Raw genomic sequence first — 16,164 nt, forward strand, 5'->3', positions numbered from 1 at the left:
AGAGAGAGAGAGAGAGAGAGAGAGAGAGAGAGAGAGAGAGAGAGAGAAAGGGACTCTTACAGTAATAAAACAACTCAGAGTGAGACCATAGAGGTTTCACAATTTCAATCTTCATGTTTTGCAACTATTCTGGTTCCCATAGAACATTCTTTTTGTTTTAATTGTGTGTGTGTGTGTGTGTGTGTGTGTGTGTGTGTGTGTGTGTTTGCATGTGTGTATGTGTGTGTGTTTGTATGTATGTGTATGTGTTTGTGTCTATGTGTCTGTGTATGCCATGTGTACATGGGTACCTGTGAAAGCCAGAGACATCCAAGTCCCCTGGGGCTGAAGTTATAGGCAGTTCTAAGTCACCTGATGTGGGTGCTGGGAATTGAACTCCAGTCTTTATGGAAGAATAAGATCTTAACCACAAGGTCATCTTTCCAGCATCCATAGAACATTCTTTGTGCTGCATTCCATGGCCCTGGCTTCCCTGACCACAGACACCTGGACAGTGATACCAACCATGGCTCTGACTTCTCCTACTCATGTCCCCAACTCTGGGAGTGAAAAGGGACTTATTTCTGCTCCTTTACATATCATACACCTGTGTCTTGAGCCTTTCCTTCGGGGCTGTAATTACACATCTGCCCCTCAGGTGGTGAAGGGCCCACTCCTTCAGCCTCTAAGTACAGGAAACTCTAGAGCACTTTTCTCAAAAGGAAAATAGTTGATTAGATAAGAGTTTGAATAATCTGTAATCTGAGCATCTTCGGTGGTAGCCATAGCTGTGTACCAATGGGACTCAGGTGAGTAAAAGAAAGGGGAGAGATGGGAGTGGAGTTGGACAGAAGCCAAGAAGATGAGAAAATACCAATGAAGGCTGGAGAGACGGCCAACAATTTCATTGTGTACAGCTCCTGCAGAGGACTGGAGTTTGGTTCTCAACACTCAAAACTGCCTGCAACTCCAGCTCCAGGGGTCCCAACGCTTTCTTCAGGCACTGTGGGCATCTGCAGTCACTTGCACACATGATTAAAAATAATCTTTAAGAAATGAAAATGAGAAGGGCAAGTTGGAAATGGAGGAGAGGAAACCATATAATTACGAGTTAAGAGAATACAGGTGTAGGAGTTATTCAGCCTTCAAGTTCCTGTTGTTCTATGCTGAACTCAAACAAATGGTTCAGGCTGCCCTCGCCTGCAAAACAGACGGAGAGGTGGGACTCGGCTGATGGAGTGATACGGATGACAGAGAAACAGTGCTGAGCACAGAGCTCAGCTTATGAGAAACAAAGCCATGACTAAACTAGACTCTAGTTAGGACAAAGAAAAGGAAAACGTGTGTTACAACAGAGCAAAGAGAAATGGACAGGAGGACCGGAAGGGGAGGGGCAGGAGAAGGAAGGACCAGAAGGAGAGAGGCACGAGTAGAAGACAGACATTCAAAAGAAATAAAAATAAATGACACATTCTTCCAGGGTTTGGGACAAGTATCCCACACTTAATCCCAGAGGAATTTTCTCTTGATCTTTTTGCTCAGTCACTCATTCCATGAAAGTCCCCAAGGAAGTATAAAAATAATTCCAGACAACCACTGTGATGCTTTGGTCTGGTCCATCAAGAGGTTTGATTGCTGGGTCCCTTGCTGGGGTCAAGGGGTGGCACCTGGAAGAAGCAATGCCCAGGTTGAAGATAAAATATTTGGAAAACCAGAAACATGATATTAGGAAGGATGTCTCATTAGGAGGGAATAATAGATGTTATCTTGGGAGGTATAGAGATGAGGCAGACCCCGGGCAGAGGAAATAAGATGAAGAACCTTTCACTTATGACTTCCTCTGACCTTCAGACTATGTCAAAACAACTTTAAATTGTTCCCATGTCCCAGCTGCTCAGGTTTTAAAGTGAAATGCCCATGGCCAGAGCCAATTTTGTAGCTACATTGAGTCCTTCAAGGGCCCAGACAACCTCAGGCAAAGAAATTTGTAAATTAGCTACAAAGTGAGTTGGCGAGGCGTAGAGCACATGAAATGCCTTCTAGATATGATCTGTTTCTTGGTTGTGGGAGGAAGGTTGAATGAAGTTGCCCATGCCATGAGTAAATCCAATGGGCACAATGCTAACTACTCTCACTACTGTGGGCCTCACTCACCTCCTACCACTTGGAAGTTCAAACTCAAATATACCCAATGAGGTCCTTCACATTGCTGTCTGTTCCATCTTTCCCCCACTGTTTGCCTCACACACTCAATATTTAAGGCACCCAATTCTCCTGGCACACACACACACACACACACACACACACTCACTTCTTCACATCTTTTCCTCAGCACCTCTTGTTTCTGCCACCTAGAATATCCTTTGTTTCATCCATTCATGCAATGTTTTTTTGAGTGGTGCTTGCAAGTGCCACATCATCTAGGCACTGAGAATTCAACATGAAGGAGAGTCAAGCAAAGATTCTTTGCTTTTGTTTAGCATAATTGCCTTTATTTCCCTTATGGAGAGAAGGGAAGTGCATGCTTTGAGCAAAACATGTTGTGTGATACCATGTTAATACATCAATGTTAATATATTAAGGAAGAGAAAGAAGCTTTTGGGGCATTTGTTGGGAGCCTGAATCTGGTTTACTGGGTCTGCACAGGGTCTTGTTGGACCAGGGCCATTCAAAGAGCCGTGGATAACAAATTGTGTTTCATAGCTCTCTACAACTGATCAAATCTGTGAAATCTCTGAGCTAGAAGAGGTGAACAACAGAACACTGAAGAAAATGTACCTCTGTCAACTGTAAAGTATCTTCAGTCTAAATATCTTCAACATCCTCTTTCAATGCTTATATATTAGGACAAATAAATTTTAAATGGATCACAAGGTAACTTGTCTGACAATATTAGGATGATGGTGTTGAGTGTTTGTTGTGTGAAATTGTTTCCTCTAACATAAAATCTCCTATCTTTTCAGGAGGCTCCTTAAGACACAGGATGTTCTAAAGAGGGGTGAAATATTCCATCTTGCATAGAAGCTCATTAATAGACAGGAAATAAACAATTCAAAGTGTTCAGGAGGTCCCTGAAACTGACAAGATACACTGGGTCCCTTCCCCCATGTGTACATAAGCAGGAAGGACAGCTAAGAGACACTCTCAGACTATCTGAGATGCCTTCTGGAAGGCATCCAAACTGCCTGGAAAAGGCAGAGACTAGCTAAGCTTTATGGAAGAGGTTCAAACTACCTGTTGTTCAAAAGAGACATTTTCTAAACTGTCATGCTGCCTACAAATTATGGAGTGAGCTCTAGGTTTCCAACTTTTATGAGCTGTTACCCATGCTGGAATGAGCTTTTGGCAATGAAACTGTCTTTGAGTCATTTCTATTCCTGTAAGTAACCCCTCACTATATTTCTGTAAGTAAAATTCATCAGTTTGTCAAGTTGGACTCCAGTGGTATCTATCTTTACTTTGGTATGTCCTTGGTCTCGGGGTTAGGAGAGAGGACATCTATTCATGTGTCCCCAGGAATAGGATCACACAGCAGTCGTAGGATTTGGAAATGAAGTGTCTTTCCCCCAAACTCACTGAAGGCCTGGTCCCCAACTCGTGGGGTTACTGGGAGGTGCTTGGATTACCAGGGTGCTGACTCCATCAATGGATTGATCCATGTATTAGATCATAGCTGAATGTGCTATTAGGACTTGGACCAAGTTGGAGGAACTAGGTCACTTCAAGTATAGGTCACTTTGAGTGTGACACTAAAGTCACTCTTGTCCCCAGATGCCATCTGCACACTCCCTCACTTCTTATTACTTTTCCCTCCCTCCCTCCCTGGCTACCAGAAGGTGAGCAGTTTTCCTCTGTCATGTTCTTATAACACGATGTCCCTGTCTTGTCACAGATCTAATAGCAACAAAGCCAAGCATGGACTGAAGTCTTTGAAACCATGAGCCAAAACAAGATTTTTTTTTTTAACTTGAGTTGTTTAACTCAAGAATCTTATCATAGCAACAGAGCATTACTAACACTTAGCTAGAAGTGAAAGGGCCAAGAGTTTTCTATAGAGCTAGAGTGGATCATTTTAGGCCTTGGCTTCATGAATGGCATGGCTCACACTGAAGCTTAGGTGTCTGCTCTGGTCCAGTCTAGTGTCTGGAGGACCAGACAATACATTATTGTGCTCTACACAGATGATAGTTTTATTAAAAGAAAACTTAAAATGACAACTAGATAAGTCACAAACTCATAATCAGGCCCCCTTCCATTTGCCCCACAGACGAAGGATGAAATGGAGAAGTCTTCTAAATTGACCTCATCTCTTTGATGTCTCCCAGTTTCTAAATTACCACCCAGCATGTGGGGCACATTCTTGTACTTAAATGCTGCCTTATATTTGTTCTCCAAACTGTTCTTGTCAACCAGCCAACCCACAACCACTCTCCTGAGTCCTCTCTCTGTATCCATCACTGCTCTGACAACAAGGAACAATATTTGGGCAGCTCTAGGCCCCACATGATCTTTTTCCCTGTAGATTTAATAGCTTTTCCTCCCTGAATGCTCAGTAAATTCCTTAAAAATAAAAGGCTCATCTCCGTATTCATATTGCATTAGATTCTCTAATGAGAAATGCAACAAATGCTTTCTTAGCTGAATAAACAATCTTATCTCTTATCTGGCAGTGTAGTGCTTAACCTTCACTGTCAACTTGACTGGATTTAGAATCACCTAGGAGATGTGCCAATAGTTATATCTTTGGGGGGGGGGGTTTCCAGTGAAACTGGAGAGCTTTAGCTGAGGAAGGGCTGGAGAGATGGATCAGGTGGTGAGGTGGTGTGCAGGCATGAGGATCTGAGTTTGGATCCCCAGATCCACATGAAAGAACAGGACTGACAAGATGGCCCAGCAGTTAAGAGCATATACCTGCTCTTGCAGTAGACCCAAAGTCCCAGCACCCATATCAGGCAACTCACAACTGCCAGTAACTCCAGGTCTAGGGAATCAGACACAGTCTTCTGGATTTTAAGGGAACTTGCAACTCACTTTAGTGTGTGTGCACACACACACACACACTTTAAAAATAGTAATAAAAATAAGTCTTAAAAAAAAGGCCAGGGGTAGCAGTGTGCATCTATAATCCCAGCACTAGGTCAGTGGAGACAGAAGCAGCTGTGTGGCTTCTTAAACAGCCAGTCTAGATTGATCCAGGATCTCTAAGTTTAGTAAGAAACACTGACTCAAACAGATTGAGAAAGGCACATAATATTAGCTTCTGATCTACACACACACACACACACACACACACACACACACACACACGTGGGAGGGGGAGGAAAGGGGGTAAGATGATTGTGATGATAGATAGATGTGGGGCTGTGAGAGGCAGCAGGGTACCTGGTCGAGCAGGCTTTGAATCCTGAGACCCTCGGAGATGGTAGGAGTTCAGCCTTGCTCCTGGGCCCCGGGCTCCTTTCACATAGCTACAGCCCCTCCCACAGAGAGGTCAGTGGCCATCAGTCACCTACTAGCTCCTACTAGCCCCTCCACAGGTAGAGGGCATGACTACAGGCCACAGAGCCTCAAGACAAATCTCCATATTCATGAGTTACCTAAAGGCCAGAGGACGTAGCCGATTAAGCATTCCTTCCCAAACCCTCCTCTTTGCAAAAGGTATTTAACCTCAGGCCTGCCCTAAGAATACCAGGGTATAGCTTCATCCACTTTCCACCATGACCATAAATATCTTAAGATCATAGCCTATGACCATGGACTATCTCTCTTCTTTGGGGCCCACCATGGGGAACCATGGAAAAGGTCTTCAACTAAAGAGCCACCGTCTAATCTCCTGCTGACAACCTCTCTACGTTCCAGCCACGGAAGCCACCAACTCAAGCAAGAGAGCTGAACCAGCCATGACCCAGCCAAGCAAGTTGCCATGACCAAGAGCCCCCTTCCTGCAGGACAAAGCCAGAACTTCTCCCCCTTCCCCCTTTGGCTGAGGGTCAATCCAGCCCATATGCCCCCCATCTCAACCATTCCAAGGCCTCTCAGCCGCACCTGAGAGCCCAAGGGCCCAAGAACTAGTTGGTTCCTGGCCTCCTTGGCCTGAGGACTTTGAACCCAAGAGCTCCAGCCCCCACAGGACCCCAGACTGTGTTCTTCCCACCCCCAGAGTGGAGTCCTGTGGCTTCTCACAGCCCAACGTCCACCTGGCACTGGTGTGGAGAGAATAACTCACATCTCTGCCTCTCTGAGCCATGGCCCTAGCCCTTTGGGGGCATTAGACATGGGACCCATAATAATTCAACCCACAGGACCCACGCCTATGAGCACACTACAGCCCAATAGATAGATAGAACAAAAGTATAAAGTATTTTTAATCAAGAAAGGGAGATACATCTTCAGTAGGCATGGCACTATCCCGTGGGCTGAGGCTCTAGGGAAGAGGATGACAGGAACACCAGCATCCATCTCTCTCTACTTCTTGACTGTCCTTAATGTGGCCAGCCTGCTTCCCTGTGCTGTTTTGTTAACTTGACACAAACTAGAGACACCTTGGGAAAGGGACTACCAATTCAGGAACTGCCTTCATCATAGTGGTCTGTGGGGTGTTTTCTTGACTAATGATTGATGTGGGCAGGTGGTCCTGGATTGTATAAGAAAGCAGGCTGATGGAGCCATGGGGAGCAAGCCAGTGAGCAGTATTTCTCCATGGTCCCAGTTTCAGATCCTTAACTACAGGTTCCTACCTTGGCTTCCCTCAATAACAGACTATCATTTGGAAATATGAGCCAAATAAATCCTTTCCTTTCCAAGATGCTTTTAGTCAGGGCTTAATCACAGCAACAGAGTAGCTAACTAGAACATTCTTACTCCCACCTCCTCACCACCGCACCTTCCAGAACCGCCTCTCTTCCTAAGCCAGGAGCCAAAACAGGCCTTTCATGAATCATTTTTGTGAGGTATTATGTCACAGCAGAAAATACAAATAACGACAGCACAGAGCAGTTCTAAGAAGGTTGGAATCTCCTTTTGGAAACCCAATTATAACAACTAAAACCTTTCCCCACTCAGAATGTGCCTCTCTGCCGTCCCCTGCCAGCTTAGTGAGCAAGGGCCATGTTTTCGCCATTCAAGACTGAATTTCCCCTCAGGATTGCAGACATTCCGTTTTTGCTATAGATGGGTGAATCCTCATGACCACTGTATCCAGGGATTACTCTGCCTGTTCTGCAGAGGGGCAAACATAGAGCTGAGTTGATCAAAGAATCAGAGATGAACTAAAGAAGCAGACCCAGGGCTTCAGTTTCTGATCAGTCTAGAGCAGTGGCACTCAACCTTCATACGACACTTTAATACTTATGCTGTGATGTCTCCAAGCCATAAAATTATTTCATTGCTACTTTGTAACTGTAATTTTGTTACTGTTATGACTGATAATGTAAATATCTGATATGTGGGATATCTGATATATAACCCCTCATAGGGGTTCCCACAGGTTGAGAACCACTAACAGAGTATGATGTCTCCTTCCAGCTCCTGTCCAAGCATGGACCCCATCACTTCTCAGGTCTCTGCACTTGGAGCTGGACAAATCCCCACGAATGTTGAACCACTGAGTGATTCCAGACATGAATCTGCTGTTTAGTGATAATATCTAGGGTCAGCTTTTATGCAATCAAGCAAATATTTATTATGCGCCCTTAGTGTAACCTATGCTATATATAGTGCTGGGGAAAGTATGTAGGAAAGCATAACTTACCTCATCTTCATAAACATTTCCTGAGTGTCTCTTACACTAACCTAATGCTGGAACTCAGAGCCCCAAAGGTCAATTCATCTCTATGTTAATGAGACACTGTCCTGTGGAGGAATACAAATAAAGCCAGAGACAGACCAGGAACGAAGTGTGATGTGGCATACGAATGAGTAGAGTAGAACTGCCCTTAGCTACAAGGGAGAGTAGGAGCAGGTGGATGGGCAAGGGGACTTCCTGGAGGTGACAACCCAAGTAGGTATGGTGTTTATTGGGGCACTAAGAGGGTGAAGGAGATGCAGGAGAGATGAGGGCATTTCAGACAAAGAAAGCTGCAGGAAGGAACTCAATGGATGAGAACTGACATGGCTTTGGGGTATGAAGAAAAGAAAATGAGAGTCTCCCTAGAAGACCAGGGTCAGATCAAGGAATACTTTAGAGGCTATGTCTCAGAGCCTGAATCAATTCTCAGTCCACAGTGCTCACTCCACTCAGTACACGCCTTGTTTCTGAGGGCAGACCCTGAGAAGGTAGCCCTCCAAGGATGCTTTGGATACTAAGGACTTCTTCACAATTTGTAATCTCCATCACTCCTCTAGTAATGTCCGCAGCATAAACCATGTATGAGCAGATGTCTCCCAACATTCTTCTGATAACAGCATCCTCATATTCCCTGTTCAAGAGTGCATATTATGAAGAAACAAAGCAGCTTCCAAAGAGATAGCTGAAAATCGTCTATAGTCTTGAGTAACAACTTTATTCTTTGGAGGTCACATGTAGCCAACTTTCTAACATAGTATCTGACAACAACTTCTGGGTGTTCAAGCCAGCAGCTGAGCCTTAGGGTGTACTAAGTAGTCTTTGGGGGCCTCGCAAACGTGTGAGAGCTATTTGCCATGTATTGTCTCTCACTGTAGTCTCCTGGATGAATTCCCCTCCTGTGTTGTGTTATGCACCTGGTGGGATGTCTGCTACACCATAGCAGTAACCGTAGATGAAGGATAGCACTCACGTGACTCAAAACACCGAGCACCAAATGAATTGAGGTTGATCCTTCTCAGCTGCTGAAGAAGTTAGCTCCACTCAGGAGTCATTTTCATGCCAGGAAGGCCAGCCTTCTGGAAAGCTGGCTTAGGGACTCCTGCTCCATGAGACACCAAGAACAAGGAAGCCGCTGAACCTTCTTTCAGAGACCGTTGCTTGGCTAATCAGGACTGATGTTTACAGTAGACACTGTCACTCCAGACTATTCCTTCTTTCCTCCTCCCATCAGATTACTGGAAGACTTTAAGTTTGTCAAAATTAGATCATAAAACCACTCCACAGAGGCTAATTCTGGACAGTGACACATGTCCTGGACAGTATCTTATAGATCTCTGTTTCTCCATAAAGGCTGTTATTCATAGTAATAGTAACAGTCCCCTGGGGCCCCCGCTACAATTCTGCTGTCATACAGTGGAATGCAGCATGGGAAGGGTTGACTTGCTTCCCAATTAAGAGAATTCTGTTGTAAAGGGACCCAATGGGCCTCCTCAAAGAATGCCCCAGGCATAGCATTGTACCAGTTCGGTTTAGTGCAGAAAGTGTTTACAGAGTGACTGTGCTATGCCAGACAGTAAAGGTGGCTGCAAAGTGCCAGGAGGGGCATTGTCCCAGGGCTCTTGTAGACTTATTTACCCATGTGCAGTTTTCTGACTTCTCATTGTCTAGAAGTAGTTTTCCCCTGAAGACACATGGGAAGAATTACAAGCAAAACTAGTCTAAGTACTCAGCTGTCTCAATCACCTTTACTATCCTTGAAACTGTCAACTATATCTTCTAGTTTATCTAGTGTTATACATGCACACACGCTCACTCACACACTCACTCACACACACACACAGAATGTTGATGATGATATAACACATATTGGGAGTTATTCCTGTGTGCTGAATACCCCACAAACATTACAGACTGTCTTCCTTGGAGCCTCATGACAAACTAAGGAGATAGAAGCCATTCTCACTCCCTTTTAGAACTCAGAGTGAGGTCAAAGTTGAAGCCAAACTTGATCCTGGAACACCTGAAGCAAAGCCTTGTGTTAACAGCTGTGCTCATTTCTATTTTCATCTAAATCCCCCATCCTTCCTTTCTTTAGCAAAACCTCACAGGAGGAGTTGGCCACTTTTGTATGAGGCGAATGCTCATGGGACAATTGTTATGTTGGGAGTTGATTTAAGTAGAGTAATTCTTACATTTCAGATTTAAATTCTCAAGGGTATGTGGCCAGGCACCTGACAGTAGCTGCCACTACTGAGCATGTGCTGTGAGCTACTTCCTCAGCATTAGACGTCAACTGGGGACCAACATCCCTGAACCTTGATCACTCTATAAAGGAGAGGAAGATGGAGGTGAGAGAGAGACAGATGGACGACATGCAGTATACAAAACAGCTCTCCTCCCACTCATGCTCATGGCAGATAATTGACTCTTTTAAAAATCTAATTACTTTCTTCTGGCAAGGGCAGATTGGACAATTCTGAGACACCTGCTGGCACATTGTTGTTTTGAAGCCAAGAGGGTGGAGGGAACAGACAGAATGAAGAAAGAATTATGTTAGGAAAAATAATCATTTTCTTCTTGAAATGTTAAAAGAGATAGACGCGAGTAGTGTATAGAAATGGTAACTTACAAGAAAATATCAAGAGGTCCTTATTAATTACCCCCACAGGAGTTGATTAGTTCCTGTGCAATTAGTAATGAAAACTCTATTTATGATAATACTCGAATTTCTTTATTGTTCCTATGGTCTTGTAATAGACTCATAGAACCTTACAGCTGAAAGACACAGGGATCGTTCAGACTCAACCCTGAATTTTACATGAGAAGACTGTAGAACAGGGGCCATAAGAACACACAGCGCCTCTGAGAACACGATGGGTTTCCATCCTGCACAGCTCTTTACAAACCACAATTTAAAACCCAGCCATTGACTCTCTCAGGAAAGTCATATTGTTCCACTTCATAGAAAAGAAAATGGAGGTCCAAAGGTTTGGTAACTGATCCTAAGTCCCATGATTAGAAAATGCTGCAAGCAGACCTGAATCTTATCAATCTGATTCCAAAGTCCACGTTCCCCTTATGTCTCTATACCAGGGAATCAGAAAAGCTCCTACAACCAACAAAGGACGATAAACCTGCATCCAGAATGCCAATCCCAGCCCATGAACGGGGCTTTGCTCACTTTATCCAGTCCCACAAGAAGCTGGGGGTTTCTTCTGTTACCCGTCTGTTACTGACAGGCCAGCTCTTACTTAAGCTGTTCCTGGCATTAGTCACTGCCTCAGGGACCTCGGCTCACAGTAGTCTGAACCCCCAGACTCTTCAGCGTCTGCCACCATTTGACTAGGATTCACATATAGAAAGCTATTTCCTTTTTTAGCCAGTAAGTGCTCTGGGCTGTGGCAGTGTCTACTGATGGCCTACCAGCTAGCCAAACAGCAGGTTCCAGCATCTTGTAGCTCTCATATCGTAACAAGAACAATAGGAACAGTCATAGCCAGATGATGGACTCGTGATTTCTAAGAATTAGACGGACCAGGACTCTGATTTCATTCTTCTCAGTCAAGTGATCTCAGTTTCCAGCTCAAAAACAAGTGAGAACGTTTAATTGTGGTCACTAATGGATTTATGAATACTTGGAAGCATCTAGAACACTACTCACCACATTGGAGGCTCTAGTAAAACCTGTCAACTATGACCCAATTACCCAATTACACCCAATCACAGTGAACTTCAAGGTACAAGAAACACAACTAACAGGCTAGTGACATTGCAAGTTTCTCCTGGCACTAGGTACCAGAAGGCAACTGTCAGGGATGAGAAAAACATGGGAGGTTGGAAGGGCACTCATGCTTCTGTAAGATAGATGGATGTTTCACTAGACATCAAGACCCCCTGAGCAAGACTTAGGAAAAGAGAGGGGGCTGAGGCCTGCTCAGATCAGGTTCCTCTTGTTCCTAAGGAAGGCACAGCCTGCCTCATATATACTTTAGCACTTGAGCATGCGCTGTGGGATTGAGGAACCAAAGCCCTTTAAATGTGTTCATAGCTAAAGGCTTTGAATCTAAGCAGACTAGGTCTACTGGAGAGGGAAAGGGGAACTTAATCTCTTGTAAACTGGGGACCAGAGACATCTTGGCTGGCCACTTCTGCCTTCTTCTGAAGTTCTGAGCCAAGAACTTTTCAGGATGCATGGGATTCTGGAAGTCTTTTATGGACACCAGTATTACCATCTCATGAAGGAAGCTTTTTCCAGCTCCAGCTATTTTTCTGTGGCTTTAGGCAGATGCATTTCTTTCCTGAACCACAACCCATTAGTATAGATAAAGGCAGTTGGGTGAAATGGTTGCCAAGGCCTGATAGCCCCAAGTTGGTGCATCTGGAGAACCCAGAACTTGCCCAGTTGTAAGAGGTGTGGCAGCAGAGTGGCAAAGTCAAGAGGCAAATCAGAATTTCTAACCCTTAGCTTAGGTGTTGGTAAGAACAGTCATAGGTGGAAGAATCATCTGTAACTCATGAAAGCAAGCAAGACCTTATCAGAATGGGATGCCATGGCTGGCACTCATTGAGAAACAGCTTTTGTATCAAATGAAGTGTCAATCAATGAGCCTGGGACTGAGGACCAGGTCTGCTGGATTTGACCTTACTGCTTTGTCACTGATTGAACAACTATTGTGGTAGTCATTTAAGATACCAGGCTGGGGCTGCAGCTCAGCAGTTGGTGCCTGTGCTCATGTACCTGGACCCCACTGTTCAATGTGCAACAGAAAACGGGCTTTGTGTGATGCTAACTAAGCCTTTCGGAAGACTTTCTCTTCTGTAGCTGTGGATCAGAGACATTAAGTAATTTGCCTTAAGTCACGTAGTTAATTTCCAGACCCATACCCACCTTCTTCCTTTTGCCCTGCGTCTGAGACGCTGACCTGTCTCTCTGTGTGGTTTCAATCCCTCTGATTCTGAATCCTCAAAACTCCATTTATTTATCAAAATGATTGGATTCTTAGACTTTTCTTGCCAGTTACTTGCTAAAATGTCAGGAACAATTGATCCAGAAATCAGTATTAAGCTGTCATTCACAAGTCAACCTCTTCCCACAATAGGAAGGAAGTCTGCTTTTCTCACAGAAACCTCCAGGTCTTCCAGGAAAATGAGCATCCCCCCTCTCTGGCTAGCTCAATCCTTGAGCCCAGAGCCAGGCCTACAGGCGGGCACCCATTCATATAGAAGGCTGCTGAAATCCCCTGGGGAATAGTCCTTCCCTGGGAGACAGCGAGCTTGACCTCAGTGACATCGGATCCCTTGGCTCAGGGGGTCTCAGGTCTCCTACTTCAGTCCTGAGTGACAGACAGGCAGCTCACCTGTCCCACTTTAACTGGCAGTCTCCAGAGATGTGTTCAACCAGTACCCGAGAGGCCAGATGGTACTGTGGCAGCCACGGTGACTGCTGTAGTCTGTGACTGTCTACTATCTGTAACCTCTACCAGCCAGTGGAGGGGAGGAGGGGCAATTGGTCAGGCAGGCAGGCAGGCAGGTAGTGTCTGCCAAAGCTCAGGATTGCAGAGATGCTTAAATGGAAGCCTGTCTCAGGGAAAGATGAGAAAGAAGAAAGAAACTTAGCAAAGAATAAGGGTCAGAGCAGGGAGCTATCCCCAGAAACTCATGTTCCCATGCTAGGTCTTGGTCTCTTTGTCAAGAGAGAAGTTTGACTGGCCACTTTGAGACTTCTTCCAGGACTAGGAGGGGGCATAGACTGAGGCAGCTAAGAGGTAAGAACAGAGACCAGTGTCAGGAGCCCAGCCAGACACTACAGGAGTTCCAAGGCAGAGCAACTTGACTTGGTAAGTACCATGGAGCTGTGAACATCACTTGTAGGAAAGACATGGCCCAGAAAACATCCCTCTTGGGGTTTTCCACTCTCCACTAAGGGTTCCTTGTTGGCAGCTGCTTGCTGAGTGAGGAAAGGGCCTGGTGGGGCAGCCAGGGTTTGCAAGCTCCAAACAGCTCTGCTGCCCCAGGGGTGGGGGTGGAGACCTGACAAGAAGGTAGAAAGTCCAGCGCTGTCCCTAGAGAGCAGTGAATCAGGCTCTGGGCTGGGCTATGCCTCTGGGGACAAAGAGTAGAGTAGAAGTTAGAGGTGGCTTAACCTGCTACTGTGAAAGTCAGGCTGGCACACCTGCTAGCTTCAGTGTGAGGCCAGTAGAGAAGCTTCCAGTCCACCACGGTCCTGTCTCCTCTGGTGAGCATCTCTTGGTTTCAGGTCTCTCTCCGTCCACTGCCCTTTCTTCTCTAAGGCCAGCCTGGCCATGGCATCTCTAAACCTTGGCCAGGAAACACCCACCTTAGCAATGAACTGAGGAGTGACCAGGAGTCCCCATGATGGGCACTGGGCGGGGGTACAGGAACAAGGGGGCAAAGATTGTAAACCTAAACCATCGTGTCAAGTGTTGCTTTTTAAGTGGCTCTGAGTTGCACTGGAGCCTACGGAATCTAATCACAGTTTTGCATGGCGTCATCACTACAAATTGGACCAGAGAGGGTCCTTCTACTTCCAACGTTTCATGGGAGAACAATGAGAACCAGAGGAGGAAGTGTCACGCCCAAGGTCACATAGCTACTCAAGGGACCACCCCAGGTTTCCCACCCCCAAGTCTGGGTTTTATTGCCATATGATCAGAAGAGAGGCAAGGGGCTCACAGCAGCTCTGCCTCACACTGCCCGTAGGATGGAGCCGTCAGGCCTCCTCCCTCTGGTTACCTCTCTGGGTCTCATTAGCCTGTTTACCTGACCTCAGGGGTAGCTGGGATTCTTGTGTATGGCCGCTCCACAGTGGGGACATGAGACGCAGCAGGAAGCTAAGCAGAGAATATTTTTAAACTGTCCAACATGCCTTATGAAGAAAAAAAACAAAAACTAAAAAAACTCAAGGCACTCTCCTAGATGCTGTGGAAAGCATTTCAAAAGAGATTTCATGCCTAGAGAAAACATTGTAAAACACTGTTGGTTTTTTGTTTTTAAAGGGCCAATTCCCACTTAACAAAAGTGCCTGGCAATGGACTAGTGACCCACTTGTTAAATGCCCCTGGAGCACTGCATTTGCATGGGTGGGGAGCAGATTGTCACCCGACCCCACTCTCTTTTCTACAGCTCCTGGAGATCACCACTAAGCCTTCCTACTTAATTTAGCCAAGATTCACTAGGGCAGGAATAGAGAAGGATAAGGAATCCACTCATAGGTACACAGGGAGATTTGCTTCTTACTCAGCCTCTGGAGAGGCAAGTCTGTCTCTGAGCTACTTCCCGCTGATGTGTAGTTTTAGCTTTTAAAGTTCAAGTCCACCCTTACCTGCTTCCTTTCCTCCGCCCTGGAGCTGGCTTCTTCAGGCTCTGGCTGCTGTTCAACTGCCCACTGTTATTTGCTCTTGATCCCGTCGGTTGCTCCCGCCCACCCTCTTTTTAACCGGTATCCCATCGCCCTCCCTCCTCCCACTTCTTCCTCCTCGTTCTCTCTCCACCCCTTTCCCCCTCTGGGTCCCTCCCTCCCCTCTCTTTTGTGCTTAGAATTTTGCACTCATTTTAAAAGTCCTCTTCCCTCCCCTCTCACCAGCGGAGAAAGACACCCCACCCCCACCCCACTGCCCTCCGCTGTCCCTGTCCCGGTGACTGTCCTTGTCTTGGAAATCCGCAATCGGCAGTCCACGCACTTGCTAGCTCTCAGCTGGCTCAGGCACAGCCTCCCTGGGACTTTTTCTGTCCATCTCTCTCTGTGTCGCTGAGGCTACAGAATTCTGCTGTCCTGAAGCACCCAGAGGAAAATCCCTCTTCCCAGTTCTTTTTCTGTCACCAGAAAAGAAGATGTCTGTCCACACAGCAAATCCCCCAGGAAGCCCAGGAAAAGGTAATTCTCCGAAGCCACAGCCATTAGACACCCCGAGTGGGCACAAGATTTAACATGAATGGTCAAACCCCCTTAACCTGGGTTTCCAAATGGTGGAGCTGTGATTCCCACCAAACAGAGTGTTCTCGCTTCCTCTTCCCCTCCCTTTTCTCCTCTAACCAGAAGACAGCATCTTATGTGTGCCTGGGCACTGGGCTAGGGGCTTCACACACGTGGCATGTTTTGTTCCACTTCATTATCTCAGTTTCTGATTTCATACTCTGCAATGTCTCTGAGGAAACAGACCGTCAGAGAAATTAAGTAATAGGATCATAGCGACTCAGTTGCACGGCAGGTTGTGTTTTAGCCAATGCCAACATTCACTTTCTTGGACAATCTGAGGAAGTCTGTAGATGTCCCTGGTATAGCTAAACCAGGGAAAGATCTTAGAATAGTATTTGTCACAGGAGAGCAAATTCAGAAATCGTTGCCTCAGACCACCCTCTTCTTCCACCTCGTACCAACT

At 45.8% G+C, this 16,164-nt stretch overlaps 1 protein-coding gene across 1 annotated transcript in view; it reads right to left on the bottom strand.

Annotated features, from left to right (window-relative positions):
• Window positions 1–15,182, bottom strand: part of Gja5 (gap junction protein alpha 5) — a 22,098-nt gene extending 6,916 nt beyond the window's left edge. The window contains exon 1 of the mRNA XM_028789788.1: window positions 15,108–15,182. The gene's annotated coding sequence lies outside the window, so the exon portion shown is untranslated. The remainder of the gene's footprint in view (window positions 1–15,107) is intronic.
• Between the last annotated feature and the right edge of the window lie 982 nt (window positions 15,183–16,164).

This window comes from Grammomys surdaster, unplaced genomic scaffold (genome assembly GCF_004785775.1).
Source record: "Grammomys surdaster isolate TR1022 unplaced genomic scaffold, NIH_TR_1.0 125849, whole genome shotgun sequence".
In the NCBI taxonomy this organism is placed as follows: Eukaryota; Metazoa; Chordata; class Mammalia; order Rodentia; family Muridae; genus Grammomys; species Grammomys surdaster.